The following is a 13,036-nucleotide window of genomic DNA, read 5'->3' on the forward strand; positions in this document are numbered from 1 at the left end:
AGTTAACTAGAATGCATGTATATCTTATGAAATAATAACCAAGCAAGGAAACTAGAGTATGTCTATCCTAATTGTGAATCTATTCTTTGATGCCCGGATTCAAGAACTTATTATATTCAATCCTATATGCAATCTATAGTTCCCACTTTCGAGTTCAACTAAGATTTGTAAATAGTATTCTATTGTTAGCAACGCAATAGAATAATTAAGCACAAGATTGAATAAACAAATCAATATGATTAAATCAAGTAATATCAACAATTGTCAAACACCAATAGTCATGAACAACCCATAGCCCAAGAACAAGAGGGGTTTTAGCATCATATGAGCAATCAAACTATTGTTTTGAATCATAATAACTACAAATACGAGATTAAGGATGGAAGATGAGATGATTCCGTGCTTGTTTGTGTTCCTTAGCTCTTCTTTCCTTCAAAATACGTCCAACCCCTTCTTAGACATGTTTAGGGGGTATTTATAGGTTAGAGTCAAAGTCTCCAGGTTCAAACTCTACAAGGAAACACTTTTCTCTCGGACAGGGGGACCTGGATAAAGGCTTTGGACTGGGGCGTGCTTATTTTCTCGCGAGGCCAGGTGTGGGGCGAGCTTGACCTTGCCTCTGGCCAGGTGGGGAGAGCTCTAGGGCGAGATGGACCTCGCCTCTTGCCAAGTGGGGCGAGGTCTGGGGCCTGGTCCCCTCCTCACTTTGAGCCGATTCACCTTCCGTGCTCTTTTCTTGTACTTTCAACATTATTTTGTGCAACTTTCATCCCCCTTCATATTTAAATGATCCTACACATAAAACCAAATCAATTAAGCTCAAACTTCGCACAATTTATCATTAAAATAACAAAATATAAGGTAAAAAATGTACTAAAAATATAAAATTATAAGCAAACATCATCACCCCTCACTTAAACGTTTCTCGTCCTCGAGTCAATCAATAATTCATTCTACCCTTGATCACTCTACAACTTAGCACATTTAAAGCACACTACACCTATGATCTTGGTTGATAACAATAATTAAGCCGCATATGCATTCAACACACACTTCTCATAACTCATGCCATACTTCAAAATATTCAAAATATAGACAACATGTTTATAACAGTCCTAGCCTCAAGAACCGACCCAATACCACAATACACTCAAGGCGTGAACACTCAACATCATAGACAAGTTTAATAAGGTAACCTAGTCATCGTGAAACCATGTGCCCTCACAATAAAATTAAAGAGACTAATCAGTCCACACATTCGAATCTCACTCTCAAATATAGTTTAAGGACTCACACATAATCACTCACCTTCACAAAAAAGTCACATCCATGAAAACAATATCATAGCCTTGTCCATTATGTAAACCTTTACTAATATAGGCTCGCTCAGTCTAATCAATTAGGACTTTTTCATGATTGTAATATGGGCTAAGGGACAAGTAGGATATATTTAGAAATAGTGACTAACCCTCCTAAGCACTTCAACATATCATATAATTATCTTTATGTGCATTTTCTTCAACCAAACTTCAATTTCACAAACAAGATCACCCCCAAAATATTCCCTCTTTCTATAAGCACTATTTTAATTCTAGCAAGGACAATATCTAGTTTGTCACGATCCAAAATCTCAACCTGTCGTGATGGCGCCTAACACATCTACTAGGCAAGCCGACAATCACATATCAACTAAGCATTTGGAATTAGAACATGATTCAATAAGCTTAATAGCAGAAAAATCTCATAGATAATTGATAAAAATAACTGTAACTCAACTACATCCATCCCAAAATCCTGATGTCACCTAGTACATGAGCTACTAAGTGACAACATAGTTTGAAACCTCAGTACAATTGTCTGAAAACAATAGAACAATACTGAATAAAATGAAAAGAAGGAGAGTCAAGGTCTGCAGGCATCATGGCATCTACCTCAAGGTCTCCAAACAGGTACTAGCACCACTCTAGCAATCACCGTGTCCAGATGTACTTGGATCTGCACACGAAGTGCAAAGTGTAGTGTGAGTACAACCAACCCAATATACTTAATAAGTAATAGGACTAACCTTGGGCTGAAAGCATTGAAGAGCCCAGAAGGATACAATCATAACCAAAATAATGACAATAGATATAATAAAGAAAATGAAAATAATAACCCAGAGAAACTTCCATATTCAGCTCGTTCACAGTACATAAATTTAGGCATGCTTTCAAGTTCAATAATTTAAGCCCAACACTGATAACATATGCCAAGTACAGCCAACATGAGAAATGTTACATCTCAATGCCTACATGTCAAATATGCAAGTCAAATGTAATGTATCACAGTGGTAATCCCAGGTACTCACACTTTCAGAGTACTCAATCTGCCTATCTCAAATCTCCACCCATCACACACAATCACTCAGCACTGTACGGATGCCTGGCATCAATGCCCCTCACCAAAGCACGTGTATATAAATCACTGTGCCTACGCTCATTACTAGTATGTCAGACTCCAGAGGGGCAGATCCTGCCCAAACGCTAATATAAAGCCTATAAGGCCTGCTGTGGTGTGCAACCCGATCCTTAATAATAAATAAACCAATAAGGTTTGCTGCGGCATACAGTCCGATCCACAATAACACTCACAAATCCGGTTCTCAGGCCCAACTCAGTCATCAATCCTTTCAGGCTCACGAGCTCACAAGTCTCATACTACTCAGCCCAAACAATGATAACATGATATAATAGTAAATGACAACAAAGACTAAGATATGATATGCAAATGAATAAACATGACTGAGTGCATAATTTCAGTTAAGAAAATAACTCAACAGTAGAAATAACCTCAGTGGGTCCCAAAAGAATAAGCACATAGCCTAAACATGATTTCTAATATGAATCACCGCTCAATTACTCTAACACGTAGGAATTATACGGATAAAACAAGACTAGATAACTACATAGCACCACAGAATCAGCCGAGTCATAATTTTCACGGTGCACGCCCACACGCCCATCACCTAGCATGTGCGTCACCCCAACACTAACTATATAACACGTATTCCAGGATTTCATACCCTCAGTACCAAGTTTAGAAGTGTTACTTACCTCAAAGTGCGCAGCTCAATGCTCCAACAAACCCTTACCTCGCGAATCGGCCTCTGAATGACCCGAATCTAGCCACAAACAACTTAATATAATCAATACAAGCTATAGGGATTGATCCCATACGATAAAGCTAAGTTCTTTACCCAAATTTAAAAGGTCAACCCAAAAAGTCAACCCCGGTCCCACGCCTCGGAACCCGACAAAATTTATAAAATTCGAACACTCATTTAATAACGAGTCCTACCATATCAAAATTATTCAATTCCAACCATAAATTGACCTTCAGATCCCTAAATCTTACTCTCCAATATTAATGCCCCGAATTTTACCTCAAAAACACATAACCTAGGTGGAAAAATCAATCAATATTAATGGATAAAAGTGATCAAAAGCTGCTTACCTCTTGAATTATGGTGAAATACCTCTCAAAACTTACCCCTAGCCGAGCTCCACAAGTCCAGAAATGAAGAAAAGACTCAACCCCTTGATTATATCCTTCTGTCAAGGCATTTCGCACTTGCGGTTCAGTTAACTGCTTCTGCGGTCCCGCAAGTGCGGCCAAAATTCCGCTTTTGCGGTTCCCTTAAGTCCTCCCTCCTTCCGAATCTGCGGACAAGACTCTGCTCCTACGGAGGCGCACTTGCGCTCAAGCCTCCGCTTCTGCGTAAACTCCTGCCCCTTGCATAGCCCAATTCTGCGACCAACTGCCCGAATCTGCGAGCTCGCAGGTGCAAAAATTTCCTCGCACCTGCACAACATTTTATGACTTGTGTGAAAAATTTAAAGTCATTCCGGATTGATTTAATATGTTTCGGCGCAAATTATAGAAGTTGGAAGATTTGAAAACTCATAATTCGATTTGAGGTGCGACTTATAATTTCAGCATTGTTTGACGTGGTTTGAGGCCTCGACTAAGTTTATATTGTAGTCTAAGATGTGTTGGTATATTTGGTTAAGTTCGCAAGTGGCTCGGATGAGTTTCGGATGGGGTTCGGATCGTTTGGCGACTTGTTGAAGCTGCTGGAATTTCTGCTGTTTCTGGACAGCAACTGGTGCAACCGCTTCTGCTAGAATTTGATCGCAGAAGCGACCTCGCAAAAGCGAGAAAATCATCGCAGAAGCGATTGGAAAGGGAGTTGGGCAGAAACTGGATTGAACTCGCACAAGCAGACATTTTTGTGCACCTGCAACATCGCAGGTGCAATCACTGAAACACAGAAGCGGAAGCTAGCAACTTGGTGTGTTTTTGCATAAGCGAAATTTTTTTTGCACCTGCGATGTCAGTGCTCGCAGAAGCAGAGGCAGCACAGAAGCATGATTTTACTTGCAGAAGCGTGATTTTACTAGCAGAAGCGAGTTCATAGGCACGACAAATCTGCCCGCAGGTGCGAAACTGGGCAAAAACTTAAAGACCAAAAATGATCATTTCGCCATTTTCGATTGAGATTTTGGAGCTCGGTTTTGGGCGATTTTGGAGGAGTTCTTCATGACTTCAACTTGGGTAAGTGTCCTATATCCTAAAGTAATTATATTTCATAAATCTATGGTTATATTCATCACTGATTTCGGATTTAAATGGAAGAAATCAAGATTTTTGCAAAACCTTTCAAGAATGAAAATTTAAAATTTGGAGGTCGAGTTTTTATCGGAATTTGATAAAATTGGTATGGTTGGACTCATATCGGAATGGGTATTCGAATTTCGTAAAAATTCTATCGGGTTTTGGGAGGCGAGCCCCCCCATTGACTTTTGGTTTACTTTTAATGTAAAATTTTAAGTCTATGTTTTATTATCTGAAATTTATTTTCGATGAATTTTAATTAAGTTATACAATTAATTTGGATAGATTTGAGCTGTCCGGAGGTCAATTGAAGCAAGAAGGCGATTTTAGAATATCGACCTAACTTCAAAAAAGGTAAGTATCTTGCCTAACCTTGTGTGGAAAAATTTTCCCTTAGACATTGAGTCTTATGTGGAAATTGTGTGGTTGAAAACCATGTACGCGAGGTGACAAGTACGTACTTGGTTTATATGTGCAAATTATATCGGTTGAAATTCGTAGACACCATTATGTATTAAATTGGAAAATTGTTGAAACTTAGTAAATTCTTGATTTGTCATGCCTCATTCCTTGTTTGTCGAGTTTTTATTTTATATGATAATTTGGGGTGATTGCCACTTGAATATTTATGTGAATTCTGTGTGTTTGTTGATTTGATATTTCTTGGAATTAATTACATTATGAATTTTTCATCTGCAAATAATTAATTAAATAAGTTTAAAAAGAGGCATTTGTATATTTATCTAAAATCTGGATTTAAGAAGGTGGTGTCCTGTGCTGAGCTATTTTTCCATCCTTGTTATTGTTTATGAGGTTTTATATACGTTGTGTAAGCCTTGGGGCTATTTACTGTTAAATTAATTGATTACGTTGTACTTTTGGAAAGGTTGTGGCCTACGGGCAATTTGTAATTACGAGTTGATTATGTGGTGTTGTTGTGATAATCTTTTGTATAAATTGTTGTGTGATTTGGATTACTGTTGTTCGGCGCATAAGGGTGGCATTCCATTGTTAATATTATGCAGGTATAAGGGTGATATTTCATTGTTGTTATGTGTGTTGAGATATTGTCTGGGCGGAGTGATAAGGGAGGCTATTAAACAGAGCAATAAAAGAGGCTATTATTGGAGTAATAAGGGTGGTTATAGGAGCGATAAGGGTGGCTATTAATATTGGCACAGGGATAAGTGTGGCTATTATTATGGAGTGATACAGGTGGCTATAGGAGAGATAAGGGTGGCTATTATCAGGGATGATACGTGATGATGTGGGATTATTATGTTGGTGATTTTTATATGATATTGTGATTTTCCTGATGTTTATTTTAATCTCTTGTGCAACTTGTCTTGTTGTTTCGGTAAACTTGATAATAGTCTGATTTATGTTAAAATTGTGAGCCTGTGGCTATTGCCGGGCGGTTTATATTATTGCCACATGAGTTGTCCGTGCGGTTATGAAAGAAATGTGGGCACGAGGTGCCGGGAAAAATATGATAATTTTATTATTGGCACGTGAGTTGTCTGTGCGGTAATGAAAGAAATATGGGCACGAGGTGCCGGGGAAAGTATGATGATTTTATTATTGGCACGTGAGTTGTCCGTGCGGTTGTGACAGAAATATGGGCACGAGGTGTCGTGGAATTATGAAAATGGGCTGAGACCCGTAATTTTTATAATTATGAAATGAGGTGTCACATGGTGACTTTTACCTGAAAGGAATTATATTCGAAAGATATTTATTTGAAAGAATTATATTTGAAAGATATTTATTTGAAAGAATTATATTCGTAAGATATTTATTTGAAGGAAGTATATTCGAGATATATTTAATTGAAAGGATTATATTCTAAAGATTTTTATTTGAAAAACTTATGGATAAAGGATGTATATTTTGAAGGACTTAATTAATTGGTTGTACTTGTGTTCATTATTCGTTTGAGCAATATTTATGGTGTTCTTGCTACCTTGTTATTTATATCACTTGTTGATTATTGTTGTTATCACTGCTATTGGTCTTTCTATTATTTTTGTATGTTATATTGCATAGGTTATTTAACTAGGGAGTGTCTTGAATGTACCTCGTCACTACTCCACCAAGGTTAGTCTTGATACTTACTGGGTACCGACTGTGGTGTACTCACACTACACTTCTGCACATTTTTATGCAGAGCCAGGTATTGGAGATATCGGATTCGGACAGAGGTTAGAGTGTGATCGCAAGGATTTAAGGTAGAGCTGCTTGGTCGTCGCAGTCCCTTGGAGTCTTTTCATTTTATTGTACTGTCAACTCTTATTCGAATAGTATTGTATATTCGATCCTTGAGATCATTGCATGTATTCAGTTAGAGTTCATGACTCAGTATTACTAGTCTTGAGAGGTTGTTATGTTTGTTTCTGCTTTTGGTTTCGACACTTGTATTAAATTATATTTTTTTAAAACGGCTTGAAATGAAATTGTAATCGGCTTACCTAGTCTTAGAGACTAAGTGTTATCACGATGCCTGAGGTGGGATTTTGGGTCGTGACAAGGGGTTTTCTTCACTAAAGTACCTCTAACTGCATTGCTCAGAGTTCTTCGTGAGGAAGATGTCAGTCCATCCCAAAAATCCTGGAGTTGCATCCATAATTCAATTCCATTGGGCTGACATTTTCTGATTATATCCTTGAATCTTTCTCAAGCTTTGAAAACTATTTTAGTGTCCTTCTGGCAAAAGTTATGGATTTCCCTTTTGAATTTCCCTGTTTTTGTAGATGAGAAGTATTTGTTAAGAAACTTTTTCATCATATCTTCCCATGTCCTGATCGACTCAGTTGGTAGGCTTCGAAGCCAGTGCTTTACATCATCCTTCAGTGAAAGGGGACTGCCCTTAAGTAGACTGCATCATTTTGACACTCCATTGTACTGCAAGGTGTTTATGATTGCCTCAAAACCCATCAGATGAGTGTTTGGATCTTCATTCACCTTGCCCCTGAAGACACAATTATTTTGGATGGTTTGCAGCAAGCCTTGCTTTAACTCAAAATTCATCACTGCAATCTGTGAGGGACTCACACTTGACAGTCCCTGAGTGTATAATGGCCTAGAATACTCTCCTAATGATCGACCAGGCATTGGGGCCGCATTATCAAACTTGTCTTCAACTAGGGGTCGATTTAGATTGAACCTTCAGCCCCCATCTTCTTCGACAGTCTCGTCCACAGCTCTAAGGGCTACTTCAGCTGCTAACGGTGTAGCATGCTCTCTCTGTTCTGCTTCTTCTCTTGCAGCTAAGTGTATCCCATTATTCTCGTTGTTTACCATTTTATCTTGAGTCAAAGTCTGTCCAAGAAGGATCCACTTGATTCTTTCTCCTTTCTCAACTGCCGCATGTGCTTGTCCAATTCTGGGTTGTATGGCACTAATTCCTTGGAAGAGGATCGCATCATACACCACCGAACTTAACTTGTCACCTGCACACAGATGATAGAACGTGAAAAATAAAATAATATTAGTTCCAGCACCAAAAACTATTTTGAACACTATTAATTGTCAATCCCCGGTAACGACGCCAAAATATGATGAGCGCTAAACACAGCACGAAATTGATGCTCGCTAGCCAAAGATAGTATAATTTAATTATCGTCTCCATAGAGATTGGATTTAAATAATGTTCAAGTAATTTCTCGTTTAACGCTATTAAGGATGATTAACACTTTGAATGGAATGACTATGAACTAAAATTAACTATTAAAATTAAAGCAATTAACAATTGATCACAAAGAACTAGAGAGTAGGGCAATGGGTTATAATCAAGATGAAGAATAAGGGTTTTGACATGATAAGTGCAAGACTGCAATCTTGAATTTGACATTGTTATATTTCACTCATAAGGTTCTATCGATTCTCACGAATTCAATAGGTGATTAGCTTATACTTCCAATTTAGATTCCTCCCTCGATTAAATCTTAATCTTTCAAATAAACTAATGTCAAGCGCGGTGAAACTTGCAAGAATCGAATGGCAGGAATGATCTAAGGGAAATTTCTCGCGAATATTTCTCAATCTTAATTTAAATGGTAACTCAAAAAGCTCTCTCGATTACTTCAAAGAAGCACCAAAATAAACTAAGGCATACTCTACAATAATATTCAATAAGATGTTCTTCTTTCGATTAAACACTATAAAGAATAAACTCACAACTAATATTAAAGCTCCTCCAATAAATTCAAGCAACTAAACAATAGTCAAATCCATAAACAATAACTAAGTCACCAAATTATATCTAACCCTAAGGTAACCTACTTCATAGATATGGAGAAAGCCATCGCAAATAGATTTAAGGAATAAGAAAACAGTAATCCAATGTTACAATCCAAACTCGCGTATTGACTTGATAGAAGGAAGATGAAATCTTGTGTCTTGAAACCTCCAATGCTCTCCAAAATCTCTCAAGGCCCAAAGTCCCTTCAAAAATGTATTTTTGGTATATTTATACCATGTAGGAATGGGCCCGGATGGAACTACCCTTTCCAAGCTGAAACAAGAAAACACTCTAACACATTTGCACAGGCGCGACGCAGGGCACGGCGCCCTATGCGTCATGGCAATGGAGATAATCATAGGCCATGCTATTTTGTCAGACATGCTCCAATGCACTGTCGCGCCGTACCCCATGCGGCGCAGTAGTGAAATATTCATAGAGTAATTGTTTTCGTGCACTTTTTGATCTCCAGACTTGATCCTCGAACCCCGAACGCAATCCTGGTTTAATTCTTTGGGCTTTTACTAAGACTTCAAAGCTCCACATTGTTAGATTTAGCTTCAACTTATCTTTTTAACTCGTAATCACTTCCTGCAAGGTATAAAACACGTAATAAGTTCAAATCACCATTATATAAGCTTAACAACAAGTAAAGTGCAATAATTAGAGTATAAATTACAGCTAAAATACGGGTTTCTAGCCTACCATTAATACCCCACACTTAAACCATTTCTCGTCGTCGAGCAATCAAACTACACTTCACATAAAGACGACATTTTCATCTAACAATTCCTCTAACTCATCATGCCAAGAATATTTAAAGAAGACTAAGCATCATACCGTAACATCCTAACTCAAGACTCGACTCAAAAGCACCACGTATTTTTCAAAACCTGCTCACTTACTCTAACACAGAGACCAAAGACTTTACCTTTACTTTACAAATCATATGCCCTCACACCAAAATTAAAGAATAGTTTTACGTACAATAAAATTCAAGAACAAATAGGAACTCAAGATAGAAAGAATTCGCTCACTCTCAGAAATAAAATTCATTTGCCAAAGAAGACGTACCATAGGCTTGCCCGTAGTGTAATACTCTACTAATTGAGCTTATTCAGTCAAAGATCAAGTAGGACTTTATTTGGTTGTAATGTAGGCCGCGGGACGGTATGATACATTTAGATATAGTGAATATACCTTCCTGAGCACTTTAATACATATACATTAACAATTTAAACCGCACACTTATGTTGAACCAAACCCCAACCTTCAGAACATAATAACATCAACTCTCAATTTCTGTAAGCACAAACAAGATGAGAACCACCACTAGTCAGGAATCAATTTTTTTCTAATATTGTCACGACCCAACACCCATAATAGGTCGTGATGGCGCCCAATACCACTGTTAGGCAAGCCAATACGTGAACCTCCAATTTAATTATTCCTTTTTGACTTTTAAAACCGAAATTTCCTTAAATACACCGAATAAAAGTAAAATCTCATGGAAACATACAAGAGTAGTATTACCATACTGCCGAGGCAAATGGCCCTATCTCATAAGAATAATATTATCATACTGCCGAGGCGAACGGCCCGATCCCATAAGAATAATATTACCACACCGCCGAGGCGAACAACCCGATCCCATTAGAATGGAGAAACTATTTCACTCACAAAGATACATGCGAGTTGAGAGGATACATATTTATTGTTCATCAACTATTCCACAAATTTCCAAAATAGGAGACTCAGTCAGTATTTTATTCTAGCCTGAATCCCAGTCATAAATTAAGGAAAATCAACATACAAGGTGAATACAAATAGCACATTTAAAGCATGATGTGAATCTAAGTCTATCCGGGTATAACACATATAACTACGTACGGATTCTCGTCACCGCGTGCGTACGTAGCTCCCACAACAAGTAGCACACAACAAGTAATTCACCTAAGGAGATAATTTCCTCTTACAAGATTAGGCAAAAGACTTACCTCACTTCAAGTTCACTATCCGACTCTTAACCTCACTAGAAATCCCCAAACGACGTTGACCAATCGAAAACTAGTCAAAAGTCGTATAAACTAATCAATATATGCTCAAAAGTTCATAATTTAATTATTAAACCAATTTCCCAACCAAATTCGAAAAGTCCATAAAAATCACCCTCGGGCCCACGTGCTCGAATTCTGAAAAAAGATAAACGGTATCCATGACATTACGAACTCAAATATATAATTTATTCCCAATTTCATAATTGATTTCGTGGTCAAATCCCATTTTTACCAAACCGTAGATTTCCAACCAAATCCCACAATTTTCACTAATTTCTATGTTAAAATCTACCTATACTCCCTGTATTTAATTCAAAAATGGGTAGAATTAACTTACCTTGTGATGCTTGATGAAAATCCTCTCAAAAGAGCTCTCAATGGCCAACCCAAGTGAAAATGAGTCAAGTCTCGTATTAAAATTCAAGTCATAAAATAGCAAAAGCACATATGGGAAGTCTTAAATAGGGGAATAAGGATCTATTAAGCAAAACGACCGGTTAGGTTGTTATAAATACATCCCCAAACTCTTTTGTTTTCTATTTCAAGGTTCTGTTTTTTTCAACCAAATTCATTTCTTTCTTTTTTTCAATTCCCTACAAGTAGCTCACAAATTTTTTAAACAGTGCACATTTCTCCATTTTTCTCAGTTCCACTCAAAAGCCAACCATATCTCCACTTAGCTTTAACAAGCTCATACTCCCTCCATTCCAATTTATGTGAACCTATTTGACTGGACACGGAGTTTAAGAAAAAAAAACTTTTTGAATTTGTGGTCCTAAACAAGTCAAAAAAGGGTCAGAGTATTTGTGTGGTTATAAAAACTTCTCATTAAGGGTAGAATTGGAAGTTTTAGCTAAATTATTTCTTAATTTAGAAAAGGGTCATTCTTTTTGGAACAGACCAAAAAAGAAATAGGTTCACATAAACTGGAATGGAGAGAGTAACAATTTCAAGTGCTCGAGAGAGGTAAAAGGGTTCAAACAGATAGTCAATTCAAACAAAGGGGTCAGGCTTATTATGTGGTTGCCAAAGAAATAGGATTACAGGCTCAAGAGGGCTACTAGAATACACAACCATTAGGTGGGTCAACGACATATATCTAGCTCAACAAAGAAATGCCTCTATCACTTCCTAGACTGAACAAGACTGCTATTTCGCTTTGCAAACACACATGAAGAGTTCTAGACATCAACTCACATGCACAAAATATCAAGAAAAAACTCATACACGTTGGAACATAACTCACTCGGGACCGTATCTATATCCCGACTCTCTAGTCAAAGCAGTTAAGTAAAGTCAAAATCAAATAATTTAAGGTACTTATACATGAGTCAAGAGCTGAGCCTAGGCGCCACAACTAAGGCACTCACTGCTCTCAAGGCACAACAAAGTAAAAAAGAATTATCTCCACTTAGCATTACGACACAAGATTTTTCTATTCCTAACAAAAAAAATTAACTATACTCAGTTCAAGCAAAACCCTTGAAAAAGAACTGCGGCACAATTTAAAAAAAAACAATGATGAAAACACACACAAAGATAAGGAGAAGCAAAACAAACACACATTTACATATTTACATCCTCCACCCACACTTTAATTATGGCATGTCCCCATAACACACAAAGAAAAAGCAAGAAGTAAAGAAAACTCCCCCGAATTATCTAGTATGGGTCTGAATGAATGTCGGGATCCTCCTTGCATGCCCGACCCAATGCACACAACCATGCGGAGATTTTCTTCTCTGACTTTTTCGGGTACACCCCACACTTGTCATGCTCACCCTCTCCAGCTCGCTCCTTTATGGCCTTTTCCTTGAATTCAGAATATGCAATCGACTCATCTCTAGTTGCCCCTATTGCTTCCTTCATATTGAGCACCACTCTTTCTTCACCCACTTTTAGCATGAGTTGTCTTCCTGGATATCCAAAATAGCTCTACCAGTAGCCAAGAAATGTCTCCCTAAAATCAAAGGGACCTCCTTATTCTCTTCCATGTTTACCACGATGAAGTCCGCAGGGAATGCAAATTTGTCCACCCGAATGAGGCAAATTTTTCGCTAATATTTCTCAATCTTAATTTAAATGG

This window comes from Nicotiana tomentosiformis, chromosome 6 (assembly GCF_000390325.3).
Source record: "Nicotiana tomentosiformis chromosome 6, ASM39032v3, whole genome shotgun sequence".
In the NCBI taxonomy this organism is placed as follows: domain Eukaryota; kingdom Viridiplantae; phylum Streptophyta; class Magnoliopsida; order Solanales; family Solanaceae; genus Nicotiana; species Nicotiana tomentosiformis.